Source organism: Ornithodoros turicata, chromosome 3 (genome assembly GCF_037126465.1).
Source record: "Ornithodoros turicata isolate Travis chromosome 3, ASM3712646v1, whole genome shotgun sequence".
NCBI lineage: Eukaryota > Metazoa > Arthropoda > Arachnida > Ixodida > Argasidae > Ornithodoros > Ornithodoros turicata.
Genome location: NC_088203.1, coordinates 13998134 through 14018502, shown reverse-complemented (window position 1 = coordinate 14018502; position 20369 = coordinate 13998134). Strand labels below are relative to the sequence as shown.

General features: G+C 46.6%; 1 long non-coding RNA gene across 1 annotated transcript in view; it reads left to right on the top strand.

Annotated features, from left to right (window-relative positions):
* The window catches only part of LOC135389934 (uncharacterized), a 57635-nt gene extending 37487 nt beyond the window's left edge, over window positions 1-20148 (top strand). The window contains exons 2-5 of the long non-coding RNA XR_010421622.1: window positions 246-359; window positions 522-798; window positions 18147-18329; window positions 18942-20148. This is a non-coding gene — a long non-coding RNA (uncharacterized LOC135389934). The remainder of the gene's footprint in view (window positions 1-245; window positions 360-521; window positions 799-18146; window positions 18330-18941) is intronic.
* The last annotated feature ends 221 nt before the right edge of the window (window positions 20149-20369 follow it).

Sequence of the window (20369 nt, the reverse complement as noted above, 5' to 3'; positions counted from 1 at the left end):
AATTTCGGAGCCAGGGGACAAAAAGGGGGAGTAATTGCAATCTACAGGACTAGAAGCTGTAACTGCTCCCCAACTGACTACTACTTATTCTTATTCTTCTGCTTCTTCTCCTTTGAGTGCATATGCTATAAGCAAGCAACGGTTACAGATTACGAAAAAAGAAAGTGGTCAGTTGGGCAGTCTTCTCCATATCGTTTCGTCCGTAGGAATGTCTTAACTTGTTTTTCTTTTTTTCTTTGTTTCAGGAGTGGAATTTGCCACCTTGACTGAGCACGCAGACGTCACTATTCTTTTTTTTTTTTTTTTTTTTTAGCTATTGAGCGTCATCCCCCTTTATCAGAAAATTAGCAACTTCAATGGTAAGGGAATACTTTTTTTTCTTTATCACATCACCATCACCATCATGAGACAAGGGAAAGCAAAAAAAAAGCAACACAAAACCACATCGCAGAAAATCGGTGTAGCAGCGTAATAACCGTGTAAATACGCAACCCAGTCATGGTGTTGCTTCCTGCATGCAGTCGACCATCCTTGCAGCAGCCTGCTCATGTGAACAGCTGGCCTCAGAGGCATCCAAGAATAACAAGACGCCTGCCTGGAGCGTATCTCAGCAAAACAGACTGGAAAGGTCTCAAGGCAGCGCCGTTGGCCTTGCCCTGCGGGAGGAATGTCGCGACGACGGAAAGAATGTCTCCCCGGAGACAGAGGAGGATGGCCGCAGCACAGCGACGACGTCAAAGACCTCGGTCGCTCACCAATAACGGGCTGTGTCCCAGACGTCAAGAACAACAGTCGCAGGTGAGAACGGTTAATCTGATGGAAGGGACAGCAACTTGGGACAAAATAAACAGAACGGGAAAGTGTCTCCTCGCCTGGTCATTAAGTCTCCCCAGACGACGGTCCGGCGGGGTTGATCTGGCACCAAAGTTTGTCCCACCTGGATGGAACAAACAAAACAGAAGGGTCGACGGCTCGGATATTATCCCCAGCACGTTTTGCGGCTTATCGCGAGAAAGTGGCGCTGTAGAGGTTCTCCCAATTCCTTTTTGTTTGTTTGTTTGTTTGTTTGTTTGTTTGTTTGTTTGTTTGTTTGTTTGTTTGTTTGTTTGTTTGTTTGTTTGTTTGTTTTGAAGCTGTACAAAATTGTCTAGCTTTTTACTCCCTCCGTCTCTCCAAGTTTACGCGGACGGACAAAAGAATTTTGAGGGAAAGAACATTTCACGCGCGTCTCCCGGTGTTTTCACCACGAAGGGAGTCTAATAACGGTAAACGGTTGTGTAGGAGATAACAGTGAGTTTTAGTATATCGTACGCTGTCGCCTTTGCATATACGTAAGGGATAGGGTGGTGGTTCTGCGCAATTCGCAAAGCTCTGTTTATATCTTGCGCGAACCACCAACGCTCTTACGTTCGCAAAGGCGATAGCGTGCGATGCACTTTAGTATATCGTACGCTGTAGTATCGAACGCTTTACGTGCATAAGCGATAGCGTGGTGGCTCTGCGCAATGCGCAAAGCTCTCTTTATCTTTTGCGCGCGCGCAGAACCACCAACAGTATCCCTTTGCGTGCGCAAGGGTGATAGCGTACCACTCTTAAAAATGGTGGTGGTGAATGGTGTGGTGATAGTGAAAGGGCTCGCTGTTGTCGGCCTCACAGATATGGGCAACGTCACGACTGACGCCCTGGGGGGAATGTGCGTGCTGGGCCGACTTCTTAAAAATGAACTTCGCCGCATAGCATGCTCCTAGCCAACCATCATCTCGGCAACAACAACAACAACAATAAATGATGACGATGGGATGGGGTGTTTCACCGCGGTGGTGCGGTACCCTACACTCTTAAAAATGAACTTCACCACATAGCACGCTCCTAGCCAACCATTATCCCGAATGGCAACGTTCTCGCCCCTGATTTGTTGAAAACGGGAGGCGGAGCCTATTCTGTGCCGTGCATAATGGCACAAAATAGGCTCCTTCTCCCGTTTTCAACAAATCTAGGGCGAGAACGTTGTCATTCGGGATGATGGTTGGCTAGGAGCGTGCTATGTGGTGAAGTTCATTTTTAAGAGTGTACCATATCGTCTCGAACTGGAGACGTACACCTTTTTGTGACACTCCGACCTGTCGTCGCTTCGCGTTCATCGATAAATCCGTAATTCATCCTCTCATATTCACCGCTGTGAAGCGGGGTAGGGTCCTGTGGCTATACCACGAAGATACACCCCACGCCATCATCACTTCTCCTTCATTTATTGTTGTTGGTGGTGTTGTGACACTTTTGTTGCTCATAATTGTCACAAAAAAGGCGTACGTCTCTTATTTTCAACAAGAACGATATCATTCGAGATGATGGTTGGCTATGAGCGTACTATGCGGTGAAGTTCATTTTTAACAGTGTACCACAGACAAGCACGCATCATAGCAGGAGACGTTTGGTCGGGGAACAGTCTCGTTTATAAAATCTTCCTTCTGTGCAAGCAGAAGCAGAAAAGAGGAAGCGCGCTATCTGCTGCGTCCCGACGTGCGGTGTCGAGTTTCTCGCCGTCTTCGGTCGAGACGGAAACTTTCCATTGGTCAAAGTCTGCTGGTATCGCTCCAGGAGCAAGCGTACACAGTTACGTGGTCGTGTGTACGCTGGTCAACGTAGCTGTGTTCACACGATCTTGGTCCTGAAAGGATGCACCGCAACAGAACGCATGTTGACGTAATAATTAGCCAAAATTGGATTGCTTGATTGACTGATTAGCATGTCAAGCTTCTTGGGGCATGCGTCAACTTTTCAGTTTTAAAGCCATAGCTTAATAGCCTGGTTGAGGCACCGTGTCTCTCTTGGCTATAGGAACACGTGACCTGTCGCATGCCATCAATACGTACTGTCCAGGCTGTGTTTGCGGTATGCCGAAATTGTGTGGCCACCGCAGTAGCAATGCGAGAACAATTGAACACTTCCTTGAACAATACATTAAAGTGCTTTCAATAAAAATTTAATGCCATTTCAAAAAACAATTTCGCCAGAAATTTACCGCCAACAATGGCTATTAAAGTCACTGAGCCCAAACAGGTTCTGCATAATGCGCGGCCAAAGCCTTTTCTTTTGCATTCATTCTTGTGCAGTAATATGTGTGTGTTTCAGTTTACTCTTGGCGAACACCAGATGTGATTTTTTTTTTGTGCGTGTGTGTGTGTTTGTGTATTTTTCTGTATAAAGTCTCTGCGAGATCGACCTATAGGGGGCGACACCGTCACCTTTAGAGTGTGGCTAACAATCCGGTCGATGTTCGGAGATGATGGCTCTTTTCCGTAATTCTTGCGTTTATTCAACCGAAGATCACTTGTGCCGCGGTGGTACGTGAAAACGTGGAAAAGGAGACGACACGAGGAAGCTACTCACACTACGGTAGTTCATTGTTTCTCCGCAGCGCGCCGACACCGTTCGGTCTCGGGGCGAATACTGAAGTGTGCGCTACAGAATGCGGCCATCGCTGCCAAAAAAACACGGCGCACTGAGTAAGGTGGTTACGTGGACGAATCGCCGTGTGTGTCCATCACGGTCCCCTCTTTTTTTGATGGACTGCCTTCAGAATGGTCCACCCACTGATACTCTAGAAGCCCGAACCTCAGAGCAAGAAAACACGCTCGGTGATAGGCAGTTGGATGGACGTCTGGTGAGAGTTTCACATCGTGGGGATGACGTAGACGGACATAACCGAAACATATCGGGAAATTAAATAGAATGAGCGGTCCGGAGGTTCGAGGTTCGCAAGGACTCTTTCTTCAAGCATAGTAATTTTAGACAAGAATGAAAAAGAGAGTGCTACTAGTGCGTGCACTGCGTCGCGAAAGTTATTCTCGTCGCATCTTTTTATTAGAAAAAGAGGACTCGCGGCGTGCGAGAGTATATCTATTTGGAGCTGGGAATCTCAACGTGGGGGCGGCCGAAAAAGTGGAGCTTTTGAAGAGAACACAACTGACAACCACAAGCAAGTTCACGTCGCTTCGGTGCCTCTGTCGGTTACTGAATCCTTAGCAAGTTTTGTCTCTCTCTCTCCTTTGGGTTAGTGGGTTCGAATTGGAGACGACAGAGTTCAAAAGCACTGCTTGTGCAGTGCTACTGAAGCCTGTCTTCTGCTTCCAGGCACGCGGTCAATAAAGGATTATTATTATTATTATTAAAAGCGGTTTGGCAGCGCAAAAGGTTGACGAGATGCATTATTTCAACAACATGATATTGTAGATATTTGCAACTTTTTATTTTTTATATTGTTATTTTCCTATTTTACAAATGCATGCACGTCGTTGCCGTCAAAATACAGGAAACCTGAGGCCCTGCCAAGTCGGCCTATTCTGCCATATTTTCACCATCCTCCGTGTGTGGAAGTTATAAGTTGGCATTGGTAAAGAAGGATAACGTGAAAATATCAACTACATTAACGTGGATATATACTCTTTTCAGCTGCTGCATGCTTACTACGATATAGAGACAAACTCACCGGCACTTTACGAAGCTATATCGAACGCGGTGGATATTGACTTAACGCACAAAATGAGAAATCCTGACATGAATCAATATATCTGGGCAGAAGGTACCGCTTTGGCGATCGACTCCTTTAGTTAGAAAGAGCTTTGGTTTATTCCATCGGCATATTCCTATGCACTCAGGATGTTTGAAGATAAGCTTTTATACCCGTTGGCAACTGATTTAAAGCCGGGTTTATCTCTCTCGTACCTTGTCTCCATTTGGCAGGGTTGTGTCTATTAGATAGGCCGCAGATTCGAAATCAACGGAGCGTTCTCCTTTGTGGGCGCCGCATTGTGTTTGTAGCGTAACGGACTGATTAAACCTTATCAGATACACTGGAAGGAGGGCGTGCACTGCGCAGAACTGCGCATGTCATGTATTTACATACAGCTTGGCTATTCACGTGCTTTGTGACGAGTACTGCCAACGCCGTACACCGCGGAAACATCCCATGTCATCATCACTTTTTCATCTTTATATTGTTGTTCTTGTTGTACTCCGTATACTTCAGAACCCACACCGACACTGCTTGTTTATACTAGGATGCATATTGCAAACATTCTCTAGGTGTACAAATGATGCAAATATTTATATATTTTTTCACTGTTACTTCAAGAAAAAATGCCCCCTACAAACAGATAAAGATGACACACACACACACACAAAGACGTTTTTCTTTTCATTATCTTGCGAACAACAACAACTTTATTGTGATACGACGAATGTGGAGTTTCTCTACCCCATTGCTGGTGCGCCGGTGACTTTGTTATTTTTTTGATTGGGTGTTAGCGCCGCGAAGCAATTGCGGCTATAAGCGGCGTACAGAATACAGATGTGGACAGACGGAGAGAGGACAGCAGGAAGGAGTGGGGGATTAGTATGCGTCGGTGGCCGACTTCTTGGGGGAACTGTGCCGACATTCGTCTGGAAAGTCTTCGGAAAACCTAGGGAAAACCTCAGACAGGTAGGATTCGAACCCTCCCACCTCCCAGTCTTCAGCACGACCTCGGTTACCACCAACAAGCGGACGCCTTAGCCCACTCGGCCATGCCACTGGTATGTGCGGCAGTGATGTAGGGAATGAAATAATGAGCCCCTTCACAATAAAAATCAAAGACCTTTCCGAAGTCCTATCGAAGTGCAAGTCCTATATTTTGCAAAGAAAAAGCACATCTCTACATTTTCTGTCACGGACACATACTGGCTGCGGTAGAAGCACAAAGACTCAAATATAGCGAGCTCAACTGCAAAGGCCCACGAACCGCTTTCGCTGGGAGAATATATATCCGAACTCTCCAGAAGCGGTGTACGGGTGTCAATTATTGCTGGCAATGGCTCGGAATATGATTTTGTCGCGATGTCTTAAACCCTAGAGCGTTTGCTAGAGATAGTTGGAGAAAGTCTGTCGGGGCCATAATGCATCTGAAGCGAGCTTCGAATCGATGAAGGTCCCCCATTATAGTGTAGGTGTATATTCTATAAGAACGTAAGGGCGTGGCGGTACACTGAAGAAGTACTCCGGCCCCAGGGTATAGATCCGAGACCTTCCTTCAGTTTCTGCTTTTTGACCTCGACATCCCCCATCAATTATGATGGATATAAATTAAATCAATCAAATCAATCAATGAATTTGGACGCTTCGTTCTCTGCCTTTGGGAACACCAGTCACCTGCACAACAATTGACATTGCTGTTTGAATTTTAACAGGCAAGTGGCGGGCCCTGGCACAACCGGCTCCGTTGACAGCTTCGTTGGCGACCCGTCAAAGTACACGCACATTTTCCTCTTCTGCAACAAACGACCCTGTACGATCGTATATTGTTTCCGTATTTTTGTTTTCTTCTTTTCTCAGCGAGCAACTGATGGAGTTTGCACAAATGCTGATCGGCCGTTGAGAATGCTCGCGTCACACTATTCCTCTCTATACACATCTCCAACCTACTTTTTTCTCCTCCGTGTTATTGAAGCAAATTCAACGCAAAGTAAACTTCTTTTCCGCCGTGTGCGACATCGAGCACTTGAGACATCGTTGTAACGGGACAAGGGAACGTCATCCCTCTGCTCTCGAAACCCGACGCACGCTCCGTGTGAAGGGTTCGAGTTACGAGAACGTTCTCGAAATGTCGACGGATTTCCTCTCGTTCCTTCCCAGAGGTTCCCACGCTATATGCTTTCGTGTAGTACCTGAGGAACTACAAATGTACACAATACTTCTAGTATGCACTGTCTTTGATAGAAGTCCGCTGCAGTGGTTTATCCAGAATCGCAAGTGGGTGTTGAGAATCATGCGGATTTCATTAGCTATGTCGTAAGAACATAATGTGTCATTGTCGACACGTGTCACCTTATACAACAGAACACCCCACGTTTTTTTTTTTTTTTGTAGGGGTTACGCAGTAACAAAGGTTAGGGGGGTGTCGCCCAAGCATTTGGGGACGGGGTGTTTGGGGGTGGCGGTCTGTATAAATCACTGGTGTGATGGATGGGACAAAGAGTCATGCTTGACGGCATCGCTTTTCAAAAATGTTATTGCTCTCGCCGGTTGTCGTTATAAAACACTCTTTTTTCCTATTCCGCGTGGCAGCGCCGCGGTGCAACTGTGGCGGCGAGCGTCGTTGAGACGTGGACAGGCGAAGAGAGGGCAGCAGGAGGGAGTGGGAGGGCAGGAAAACTAGTATGCGTCCTGGGCCGACTTCAGGGGAAACTGTGCCGATATCCGTCTGGAAAGTATGCCGGAAAATCCAGGGAAACCTCAAACAGCACAGCAGGCGGAAGGATTCGAACACACCACCTCACGTTCTCAGTACGATCGACCATAGCACACCCACCAAAGAGTGGATGCTTGTATCCACTCAGCCATACCACTGGTTCTTTACAATACTGCGTTGTTACATTACTACGTTATGTTTTACAGATTACAATACCAAGACAAAGGCCTGGTGAAGAATCATCCGTGTGTTTTGCACTATGGGGGCGTGATGTAGGGGGGAATTGCGGTCAGCCTGCTCCGAAGTGACAACTCGGTGCACCCAGGGGAGGAAGAGGGGAGGGTGAAAGAGGGAGGGGAGGGGAGAGATGATATTGGGGCAGGAGAGGAGGTGTGTGCTAACCCTCTTGCTCTGCGATTTGGGTAGTCCAAGAGAGCCATACCCACCGCAGAAAACATGCGAGCATCCCTGAGTAGTCTTCATTGGGATGCTCTGTGTACCACGGACCACCATGGAGGTACAGCCTATCTTACATGCCAGATAACACTACAGTACCACCTGTGTGTATTGTCATCCAGCAGAATAGCTATACCTATGGAGGTAGTCCCCTTTGGACAGACACTAACTTTACGTTAGAATCCTACAAGCTAGATAACAACATGGCTCTAGGAGAGTTTGCTTTTCGTGCTGGCCCATACCAAGCGAACGATCCAAACACGGTAGGTCGCTGCGGAGGGCACTGGCTAGAACATGATTTGCCACTCACCCTGAACGAGACGGAAAAGATGAGTAGACGTCAGCCAACGGCCAGAGCACTCCACAAGACCATACCGTGCTTCCTCGCGGACAATGTGGAATCCCTGCCGTGGTACCAACTGTACCACGGTAACCATTATTGGCGAAGTTACCCCATGCAATACAGTACGTTACACAAGGATGTGTGACTTCTGCATTCAAGAGTGAGGGTGACCTAAGTCTCCATCTAAGGGACACGCGACAAAGTGTTGAAAAACCAAGTTGAAAATGGCAATCGCAGTTGCTCTGTGCGTAAAGTGCGGCTGCCATTCACCTCTCGCGTACTTGTTTTATAAAAAAAGAACCACCCTAGAAGAAAAGCTACGCCCACTCAACGCCCTGTTCAAGACCACGCATCGCGAAGCCCTTGATGATTCGCACTCAAAATTGTTTTCCTGTTAACTCGAACCCTCAAACGAACGGCTTCGCGTCCCGTGCTATATAGTCACGCCGTTCGGTATAGAGCTTCCAGTGAATGAAGAAGTTCGTTGCATGGGCGTTGTCCCACATATCGACCCGTTCCAGGAATTGTCGGACGTGACGCCCAAATGCGTTGTTGACCGTCTCTTTAGTTATAGGACATAAAAGAGTCGATGAAGTTTCAGTTCTCTTGTATATACGGGCTTCGCGTCAAAGAAACGCTATCTAGGCCTGTCTGCGCTGAATGGTCGAAAGAAACGAACACAGTTTCACGAATTCTGTAACAAAATATAATATACCCATGGGATGGAAAGGAAGCCCGGGGAAAAAAGTGAGTGGGATGGATCTCAGTCAAAGGACGAAACCGGAGGAAGCCACAAGAATCCCTTCACACAAGCTTCTCCCACTCCATGCAACAAGAAGAACAGCGACAAATACATATAATGAAGGTGACATTATGGAGTGTTTCACCGCTGGAGTGCTGTTGGATGAGAGTGAGCGTGTGAGAGGTTGGATGAGTGATATAGAGTTACGAGTGAGGTGCACTCTTCAAACGGGGCTTCACCGCCTAACAGGTTATGCGGTGAAGTGCTACCCGCAGGTTGCAACGCGGTGCAAAACGGAGCACCGATCGAGGGCCAGAAGAAAACACAATATTGTAAGGCACAGAAATGGCAAGATAATAAAACGGATGACAGTAGAGACCTCTACAACACATGTGACACTGAAACATGTGCCTGGGTATCCGATGATGCAGAGGAAAGCGCAGTCAAATTCCATTTTAAAAAATCCAAATTCAATGCAATCTAAAAAAAAGGAGGTACAAAAAAGAACGAGAGAGGAGGACAAATTCTCTTCAGACAAATACGCTATGCAAGTAGGTCAGCTGTCTGCGCGGTCCCTAAGTTTCCCTCTTTCCTCTATTGCCCCCGTGCAGCGACCTCATTAGTGTTGTCCCCCAAATAAGGGGACAACACTGCAAGGTGAGGCGCGCGCATAGTTCCTTTTCGTGGACCCACGCCGGACGAATACCCCCTTATTGCTGCCTTGTGACTGGACAGACTTTGTCACGTGATCTCTCCCCCTCTCCCCTGCGCAGAGACAAACTGTCGTAGCGTACACGTGGTTCACTTATTTAGATGATGATGATGGTTTTTAGTGTTTTTATGGCGCAGCAGCGACGGAGGCTACAATGCGCCAAAACGTTGTTAAAATTGTCATCAATTGGAAATTACTTAGAGGCAATGAACAAAGGTGTGTGTCTCGCAAGAAGTGGCGTCCTTAATGATGAAAGACTGACTGATGAAAGAATGACTTGAGGCTTTGTGTGTATTTGTCCTTTCTATGTGTTCCAGCTTCAGAACATCAATTGCCATCAAGTGGAGTCCTGTTTTTGTCACATTCCGCCCTCAGGTTGTGTTTAGCCCGATCTTTCTATTTCTCTGTTGCACCTAAGCCTTCCACGTGTACACCCTGAGTCTTTGCTCTCTCCCATCCCTTCTCTCCACCCATCACGCATCCGTCATCCCTTTGAGTCCCGCAGTCAAAAACGGCTCTGTCTATACAACCTCTCTACCCCATTGTTCGTACAAGGATCACGTGACGAAGATATCCTAAACGAAACGAATCCTAATTGGCCTAATCGCGACATCTCGAGACCAACCCTAGCAATATGACCTCCTGACGGGCTCCTTCCTCTCTCTCTCTCTCTCTCCCCGCTGTCTCTTACTCAGATTAAAAACAAACCGTTCTATCAGACCTCTACTATGTGGCTTGTGTGAGTGAGGGCAGCGTGTCCGAGGCTGTCTCTTCTACTTCAATGCTGTGCAGTATCAGCTTACGACGTGCCTGTCCTTTGTGCTTTTGAAACGGTCGAGTCTGACCTCGATGTCGTATCGGCTTACGCACCTTACACGTGCTGGGCTTATGTACACACTTACACACTGTGGCCAGATAATGTGGGATGACTTTGGTGTCAGAAAAAGGTCTATCGCTGTACACATACTCGGATATGAGTATTCGTATGTCGGTGTTGTTCCAATAAAAGACGAAAAGTTCACAGAGTACGTCGCACATTGGAAATGAATCATCAGACAGCAAGTCATAACTTCACTGACCGTGTTTCCGGGCGTATGACTGTATATAGAATATCCGACTTTCTTTTTTATAGCGGAATGTGCGGACATGATATACAGTGTCACATTCATATGGAGAGTCAGTGAGGCAGCTGCTCACTTTTATTGGGGAAATAGATCGGTCCGAGTGAGGGGACGAAAACGTTAAATGGGCACTGAAGCGAAAAAATTTCGGTGAATGAATCGCGTTCCTTTTATCTTAGTATCAGAGTAACGGATCATCTTTCGTTCCGTGAGCAGGAATTTTGCTCTTTAGTGCGTGCCCCTTAAGGTCCGCACTACCAGGTAACGGTTCCAGATGTCAATCACCCGAAAATTCGGTCTTGGTACTACCTGGAGTCACGATCTCGTCTTTCATACGCACTGCCCAAGAAGCACAATATATTAGCCCATTATTGGCTGGATATCGGCAATATCGGACCAATATCGACCAAGTATTGCCAATATTCAGCCAATATTGGGCCAAAGTGCAATGCTGCTTGGGTGCCCAAGACATCGTTAAAATGTCAAGGCACACCTTTGCAGTGGCTGCTATGCCCCTACATGCATACCTTGAATTCTACGCTGGCCCAGATGTATCAACTACGTCCTGCAACAACAATAACTTTATTTCAAGATGATGAATGGGGAACTTCATCGCCAGGGGTGTCACATACCCCATGGGAATTATGCAAAACTGGCACATCACATATCTGTTTTGTGGCGAGCTTAGACGCATGAAATACCGAGTTAAATCGAGTAGGTGCCGAAAATAATCACCGACAAAAATATCAATGCCGTATACTCGCGCCATTCCGGCGTTATCTTGTTCAACATCGTTCCCCTCTGACAGGCACTATTAATCGTAGTCCGGCTGGCACGCATGACACAGCCATTAAGCGCAGCCGTTTTGGAGCGAGGACACGCTTGCAGTGCACAGACTGCTCCACCAGACTGCGTGGCGTCAGAGAACGCTCTCTAGCACATGTCGCGCAGTTCCAGGGTGCGTGTGCACTTCGATAGCGGCTTGATAAGGAAGGCATATACACCTTTTGCGGGAATGCAGACACGTCCGATTTGTGTGTGGTGTTTGGGAACGGCGCACTCGATAACGGCAAACCCTGGAGAGTCGTTGTGGGAGAGGAAGCACTATAGGGCGGAAGATGTTCGGCGGGAAACACGTGGAATATCGCTTGTCTTTTCGGTAGCTTGTTTTCGTTTTTGTAAGAATGTTTCAACGGGGCAGCTTATTTATACGTTCAGCAGCAAATTTAAACGAAGCTTACATCGATGTCTCCGCTAAGCTCGTGGCTTGGCAAAGGTTAAATATTGCTGGCGGTGCCAGCGGCAGGTACAGGGAGAGGGAAAGGGGTTCCCCTATATATAGTCCAGGTTATAGTTTTGTTTCTGCCTGATGCCCCCCCCCCCCCCCCCCCTCTGGCGGTCCCAACAAAGGACAGAAAACAAAAGATTTCCCTTCTGCGTACGGCCCCTGCATTCCACTGCTCAACCTAAAGTATTCTATACGTATTTTCTTTCTGTTACCTTTTCGGTGTTTTCCGCAGTATTTGTACAATTTTTCTCTACTACTACTTTTTCTCTATTTCTACATATTACAAGCATAAGAGCGACGCAGAGAAATCATTCGAGCAGCGTCTCATTTAGTATACGGATGACGCATGTCCAGTTTCACAACTGCCCTCTGCAACAGAGCTACGTGACCGGGACGTCGTCACTGTCCCATTTGCGAGAGCAATTACAGGAGAAAGATAAGTCTGTCGCTTAATCTAGCTGGGACGTAGCAATCGACGAACGTTCCCACGTATTTCTCTCAATAGTGAAGCCAGGCCAATTACTCGTCGTCTCCCAAGTAGCTTAACGACTCCGTAAGGACGAATCGCCGTCGTAAGACCACCGGGTATGGTACAGCCCGACGATACAGCAAGTGATGGCCACCGTCTAATAAGAGGCGGATTTTGCGTGGGACACATCCATAGTGTGGCCCCAGCGTGCATGTGCAAATATGCATGTATGTCATTTTTCCAGACCTGTCAATGAAAGAGATATTGTGTTATGCGTCGGAGCTCTGTTTTAAGAACGCGCATCTCGGTCATGCACAAGGCCTTTGTATCAGCGCCGAGCCCCCTCTTACGTGAACGTTCAAAACGTAGAGATTTCTTTGCAGACAACTTCCGCATTGGCACTTGCATATAGTGACAGACGTGGCCATGGAAAAAGCGATGTAAGCTACATGCCAGGAACACAACAACTTGAGTCGTTGTGGAGGAGCTGCGGTATGAATATGTACTCAGCTAGGCGACACCTAAGTGGAGTGGAGTATCGTTGAGGAAAAGTGAGAGGTCTGCCTATCAACACCTAAGTGCTCCCACAGCAGTTGAAAGACAGCCGCTCCTTGTCAGTTATCGAATCCACTCGAATAAAGGCCGTTGAAGTTGAAGGAGGAGCCCAGACCGCGAGGAAGACCTCGAACGGTGGACTTGATCCGTTTCTGGTTCTGCGCGTATAACCACGATAACGTTATGTGTTCGATGCTCTCTGCTGATATTTCGCTTTCCGTCGGTTGACTTCCTGGAATGGATTCCTTCCGTCTGCGAGACTTTTAGTACCCCGCTAGTGTTTTTTATGGTACAAGAAGATGAAGTCACTGTTTGAAGGGCGTGTTGACCGTTGATGTCGCTTGTTGCTTATCAGATGCTTAGAAGTATCGCAACAACGCCATCGTATAGAAGAGTCCTTCAACAAACAAACAAAAAAAAAAAGATGGAGAGAAAGGGAATTGTCTTCACAGTCCCAGACCTGCTACTCCTATATAATCTCTTTTAATGAGCTTGACTTAAAGGGAGACTTCGGAACGATCGGAGAAAAAATTGCTGCACATCGTATAGTTGGTGCACAACATCCACTGTGTATACCTGCCATCAACTTTGTTTCTTCCTGGTGTGACGAATTCTGCCTCAAATTAGAAAGCAATCAAACCGAAACAGGCACGTGGTGAAGCGGGCGCAGAATTTTTTTTCCCTCCCAAGGCTACAGCGTTGACGTCACTCTGCATGCAGCGGACTAGAGTCACTGATTCTAGAGGACAAGTAGTATACGTACTACGCGGGTCGCAGGCGCTGTGTTACATTCCCGAAAGAAAACAATGCGCGAGGACTTGGGATCAGAATACTCAGACACTCATGGAAAGAAAGAACTCGTGTCGGCCCGCTGAGCTCTGCTGGTTCGATCCCGGTCGAGGTCGGTAGCAATGTGGGGGAAATAAACCTTGCTTAACCAGCACCGTGTGTCGGAGATTTACGGCGCACGTCAAAAGAATCCCCAGGTGGTTCTAATTATCCGCAATCCTACCCTGCAGAAAGTGCAACATGTCGCCACACAAATAGACTGGCTCACCTTACGTGTTAATCTACTCCTAATTATTATATATAATGCGCGGTGGCGTTGGCCGACCACAGGAAGAAAGAAGTGTACTTCCATCGACGCTCGGTGGTCGAAGCCAGACTTTTTCAAATTACAAAAGTCGTTTTTATGATTCCCCCTTCGTTTTTGACTTAGATATACTTCACAACAGTGGTCTGTTCGTGTACAGTGAGCCCTCGTTAATATGACCCCCGATAATCTGACATACGCGCTTTACGACCATACTCCTGAGAAACAATGCAGTGAAACCTCTGCGAATCCCACCGTTAATATGACAATTCCGCATTATGACCAAAATTTTCGGGAACGACCATGGCCATAATAACGAGGGTTCACTGTAAATGGGTGTGGGAATGCCACAAGCTTGAAATCCATTTGGTTGAGAAGACTCCCTTTACGGCGTTCTATGCTAATTTAAATACATAAAAAAGTGTCATAAACGACACACGATCGAGGACCAGACCGGGACCAGACCAACAAAGATATTGACCCCGCGTCTAGACTGCGCTAGGACACGTTGTGTTGTGAAGTTGTTGAAGGCTATCACACTCAGGAGACCCCCGTTATAACGATATCTCTTTTTTTTCGAATTGTTGCTTCGTTAAGTCACACTGTCCTGACAAAAATGCTGGTATTTCGAATCTGACGATTCGAAGCGTCCTGTCATAGCCGACCCCGCTTAGAGCGAAGGGCGAGCAAGCGAGGGCCAGCTTAAGTCTTCATCCCTCACTTCCTCAAGCCTTTTTCTCTCTGTCTCTCTTTGTCAATGTAAATAAAAAAGGCAACCAAAGTGCTCGCCAGCAAAGTTTTTCCTCCCTTTCATTAATACTGTATTTAAGGCTGTCGTGGTGTTTATTCGCGCTTCCAAGGTACAGTTTTTGTGTCACTTCCGCTTATATTGAACTTTCGTGCCCCGGTCTTGTTCGCTTCGATGTAATGAGGGTTTACTTCATTTCCATTTAAATCTCTCACGTATCTGACGCCTACGCCGACAATATCCTGAAATACGCTGTGCCACTCAAGTCCGAAAGCCTCTGCTAAACATGGCCGCCCTGGAAACACCCCGGTAATCTGAGCCACTCCGAAAGAACGCAGCCCTGACATTCGTGATTGCAGAGCGAGCGCATGTGCTTTGATGGAGCACCCAGAACCAGAATAATCAAGAGCATGGTCACGCATCCCTAATGAGGGACCACCTTCTGGTTCATTTTTTGCTGCTCAGCGAAAATGAACCAGAAAGCTCGGCACATGACGTCACGGCGTCACGTGAGTCGTCTTGGTTGCCAGACAGCGGGACGCCATGTTTCCTCCTCCTCCTACATCCCTCCCTCTTTCTTGAGGAACCGTGTCTCATCCATCGAGGAGTCCTTGAGTGATCATAACAGCATAACAGCTTTACTGACAGCCCCCAGTCGGCATCTCGCCTTACGTGCAGGGACATCGTACTGGTGCTGGCACTTGCCACGAGTGATCTTATCGATGTGCACTGTGGCGAAAAGAACAAAGTTGCACGCACAACAGTACGGTACTACGCACATACCACGTGGTTATGAATAATTAAAATAAATAAAATAAGGTTGTTGAACAATAGCGCGCGCGGTGGGATGGGTAATCTATTTACTTGGCAGGAAAAGTCGGCCAGAAAAAGACCGCTCGCTTAGTGAAAAAAGAAAAAAAACGAAGGTGGGGTTCAGTTTCAGGTTGCTTTCCTGCTGTGAGCAGCTAAGCAGCCTTTAAAAAATTATAAAGGATCAGAAAGGAACCGGTGACTGAATGGGACGAAAGTACAGGCACGTGCGAATAATTAATTTAGAACGAATCGAACAGTTATATAATTGAATCGAATAATTGAATAGCTGCATAACCGGACCGGATACGCAGCATATGTACCGCGTACACGAAACGTCTGTACAGCATGTACATGCGATATATTCGGATAGATCAGAATATCAAGTAGCGCCGTTTTCGGTCTACGCGTGCAGCTCCAGAATTATTCGAATAAATTGGGTATGGAAAAAAACATCGATTTCATTCAGATTTCGAATAAGTAATTCCGTATTCAGTTCGAAAATCGAATCCAATATAGAATTATTCGCTATTCGGTATTCAAAAAGCTCGAACATGCACGCCTATAGACCAAGGACAAGAACAGGGGAAGACAACTGTGTGTCTGATATGTGATAAGACATCCGATCCCAATAGGCAACACTGCCTTTGTAAATACACGGCTATCCAGCTGTCCAGTCGGCCACTCCTGCAGGCCGATAAGCGTTGTGTAATGCATGCACAAAAACAGATAAAAACACAGAGTGGTGTTAAAAATATACAAAGAAAATGCGCGCTGCGTGTTCATGACGCTAGCAAAGCTATACTACATTCACAATCGTATCTGTCGCATATACAGCCTAGTGTATATTCTTCTTAATTCTTCTTTTCTTTTCTTTTTTGTTATTGTTGTTCATTTGGCACCGAAAAAAAATGAAATTGAATTGAATCATTTGTGCCTTAAACCCTTAAACCTACCAAGCGTCCTGCTCGAACCATCAGAGTAAATGTAGCCTGCATCGGCTAATTCATATTTTTACGTTGTATAAATCAGAATAATAAGACAATATATCTAGGCACGTGTCATTAAAAATGCCAACTTTTCTAAGATACCGCACCCTCCACAGATGCGGCCCGGAGTTCCCATCAGTGATGCGGACGAACGACGCGTTCATTGATTTGACCTTCGACGAAAGGATGCGTCGCTATTTTTAGCCTTCATCCCTAGGGGAATAGAAAACACTCCGTTCGCCACTCGAGGCGCACAACGACGACGTCACCTTGCAAAAGAGGATAACGTTGGAAACGGAAGGGACCGATCGATATAGTGACGTTCGGAAGAGGAAAAATATTTAAATACTACTTTCAGTCCAATTGAGAGGCGCGCAGTGGAATCTTTCCGGCTTTACCTTCCTATTTTTAGTTGGCTTCCTCCGCTTATGAAACATGTTTTTCGACGGTTCCGTCGATTGCAGGAAAGAGAGCTCTTGTTGACGAGAACGCAGGCGCCAAAAAAGTGTTTTTGCGACAACAGGTCCTTCCGTGGATTTAGGGGAACAATGAACCAACATTTACGCCAGCGGTTTCCCAAACGCGTTTTGCACCAGGTCCAAAGACGCAGGTATTTTTTTTCTTGTTGATATGTATTCTTCGGATCCTAACGACAATATTCAACCCAAGCGAGGTACGAAGTGTATAGTTCCTCAAACCGAACAATGTTACTCCGCCCTCTGCCGGCGAAGTATACTGCAGCGCCACCAATATGTCTTGTGGCCAAGCATTGCAATGAATTATATCGTGGCCACACTTGTGGAAAAGCGTGGGAAGTACGCATTTTTGTAACAATTAACGTAACTCCGTCAGTGTCACAAAAAGCCGCACGCCTCCCGTTTTCATCAAATCAGGGGAGAGACGGAGTCATTCGCGATGATGATTGGTTAGGAGCGCGTAACGCTGCGACGATGTCCTACATCCCCAGAGGCTCTTTCACGCAAAGAATCTCCAAAATTCGCAGCCTCGTCTGCTTTCTCCAGGAGTCTGGCCTCGCAAAAAGACTATTACATGAGTACTGCTCCGACTTCTCTCCAATTTCTGGCAGAGACTGCCCTAGATCTTAACTTTTGGCCGTCATCGTTCCTTCAACTGTTACCACATCATCTCATCCTGGCTACAGTCATGACGTTGCTCACATAAGTGAGGCCAACAACGGCAAGTCGGTTTTTGTCACCCCCACCACGGTTCGTAGTGGCTACGATGATGGCGCCCACCATCTCCGTTTCAAGACTGCGTGTCTTCTACACTCTTGCAACCACATTTCTTTCCATCCGCTTCTGGACAGTTTTCACCTCACGGCCGTAGCTCCCCATTTTAACCCCTTAACTTTAACTTACTTTACCTTAACCCTAAGCCGACCCACTTAACTACGACATCAAACCTATTCTTTCGCGCCACCTGAGACTAGAGGGCAAGACAAGAGGAGACGAAATTCCTTCATGTATTTCGTTACAGGGGAAATATATATATATATATATATATATATATATATATATATATATACCTGAGCTATGCAGACACCGCGCATGAAAGCCGCCTAATTGTCTTCCAGGCAAAGAGACGGGTGGAGTCCTCGTTCCATTCGCGCTGACCCTAATGAGCGTGCTGCAGCAAGTGGATTCCGAGAACCGCCAGGAAAAGTCAACAGAGATCACGTTGGCTGCATCCAATCTTGGATCGCAGAGCCCGTCACGAGATCTGCTATTCGAGAGAGTTCTCAACATTCTTCATTTAGGTGAAGTATCACGTGGTAGCTTTGTCTTTACCTCCTGTATACATTATTTAGCTTACCCTTGGGTATACCTTGGGCGCAGGAGTTAAAGGATGTGGCCCAATTGTAAGATGTACATGATGTGCAGTGCTCCTATTGTGTATTCACACGTGCGACATCCCATGGGATATTCTAGTGGAAGAAAGGAAAAACAGCCCACGAAGCAGAAGTTCTGCAACGACTTGCATTGAGCAACGATCATCGCGCCGGAACATGGGAGTGACGTACTGCGCATATAGCAGACGACAGGGTCTCGTCTGCTACGGAATATCTTGTGTCGCTGAGCTGGCAGGATATTCCCCAGGGTTAAAAAAACGAGAAAAGACGTGACGTTGAACGTTCACGCTCACGTAGCAGCAGAAAGCAAAGACGTTTCGCTTCGCGCTTCTTCCACAAGAGTATTCTGGGGAATGTCTTCGTGTGAAAGCACCGTTAGTGCACACGAGATATGGTTCCAGACACGATGAGCTCTGGTTGCGTCAGTAAATCAATATCTTAGCACTGTTCGTTCTTTGTCTCTTTTATTTGTTTGTTGCACCTCTAAACGACTACAGCGGCGATCGTCTTTCCCCGCAGGATGGCGCAAGCAGCGAGAAAGATATCTTCAACAAGAAGCCTAAACCTGGTTACCACGCGAACGACTGGCGCCCCTACACTTCCCACGTGGAAGGTCGCGGTGTATCACCTGTATTTTTATCAACGACAAATAGGACCAAGCGCGATTCAACCCTTTTCTTTTGTGGCGGAAGTGGTCGCGTGCGGAAGCCCATCCCGTCCGTCATAAACCTTGACCTGCTGTGCGCACGTCCGCGGTCTCTGCAACGGTCTCTGGTCGGTAGAACGTGGACCGAGAATGTGGGTCAACCCCTCCTCGCTACCCGGAAAACGCTTTTGTCCCGAGAGAAAAAAAAAGTAAAAGTGCACACACATGGCAGAGAAATGTGACCTCGTTACAGTAGGTAGTACACTACAACAAGGATTCTCCAGTTGGTGCACTGCAATACTCATGCTTACTATACATGCACTTCAACGTGGTAGACATTTAAACTTCCAATAAGTCTTGGTACATAGCAAATTTCTAGCTTTCAGATATCGTCCCCTTACTGCTGTTCTTTTTCTTTTTCTTTTTTAGATCAAAATAATTGCGATACTACTTGCCCTAAGTTATATCGGATGAATGTGCAAGAGTTTGACATGAATCTGCGTGAACCGTTACACGAGAAGTTTTACAACAGTGGGGGTAAGGGAGGCACAGAGAATGCAGAAACTCATTCGGCTGTGACGACATGGCGAGCATCCCTGCCAATCAGGCGACCGCTCGGAATGTCACGTGCTTCGGAGAACCAGTAGGCTTATGCCAAGTATGCTCGTCCTTAGAAGAGCCGAGCCTCTCGCACCTGTGACGTCAGAGGTCGACGCGAAGGCGTGTTCATGTATATGTGTCTCTAACTACGACAGGAATCAGAAATAATTATTTTTCCTCTGTATTCTCTTGCGTGTAGTATAATGCGCACATGGTGCGGTATCTATCAAGATATCTCAACTCCTTTTGAACAAAGTGTACACAATTTATTTATTTATTTGCTTATTTATTTATTCATGAAATATCCCATTTGCAGGACACACATTAATGCGAAGGAAAAGGACGTGTTCAGTTGTCGCATGTTACTGCGCCGGGCTTTTTTTTTTTTACATTTCAGCGCGGCAACGGGTGTTTTCGTGGGGGAAAAAAAAAGAACGACCGTTTCTATTTTGTAGCTACACAGAAAGGAGAAACAAGAATGTTGTAAATAGTTTTCTGCAAAGCACTGATCTCCAACTGTGTTTCCAATGGAATCCACCATCCCTGAAATGGTGTTTGTTGTAGAATGTGCCGTTTAATATTGCGCTTTTTGTGGAATACACAGCTTATAAGGGTATTTCAGAAAACTTCCTTCTGTGTGATGTGAAACTTAGACCTGCAAAGGTCTGCACCATAGGACAGGACATTTACACTCGAAATGT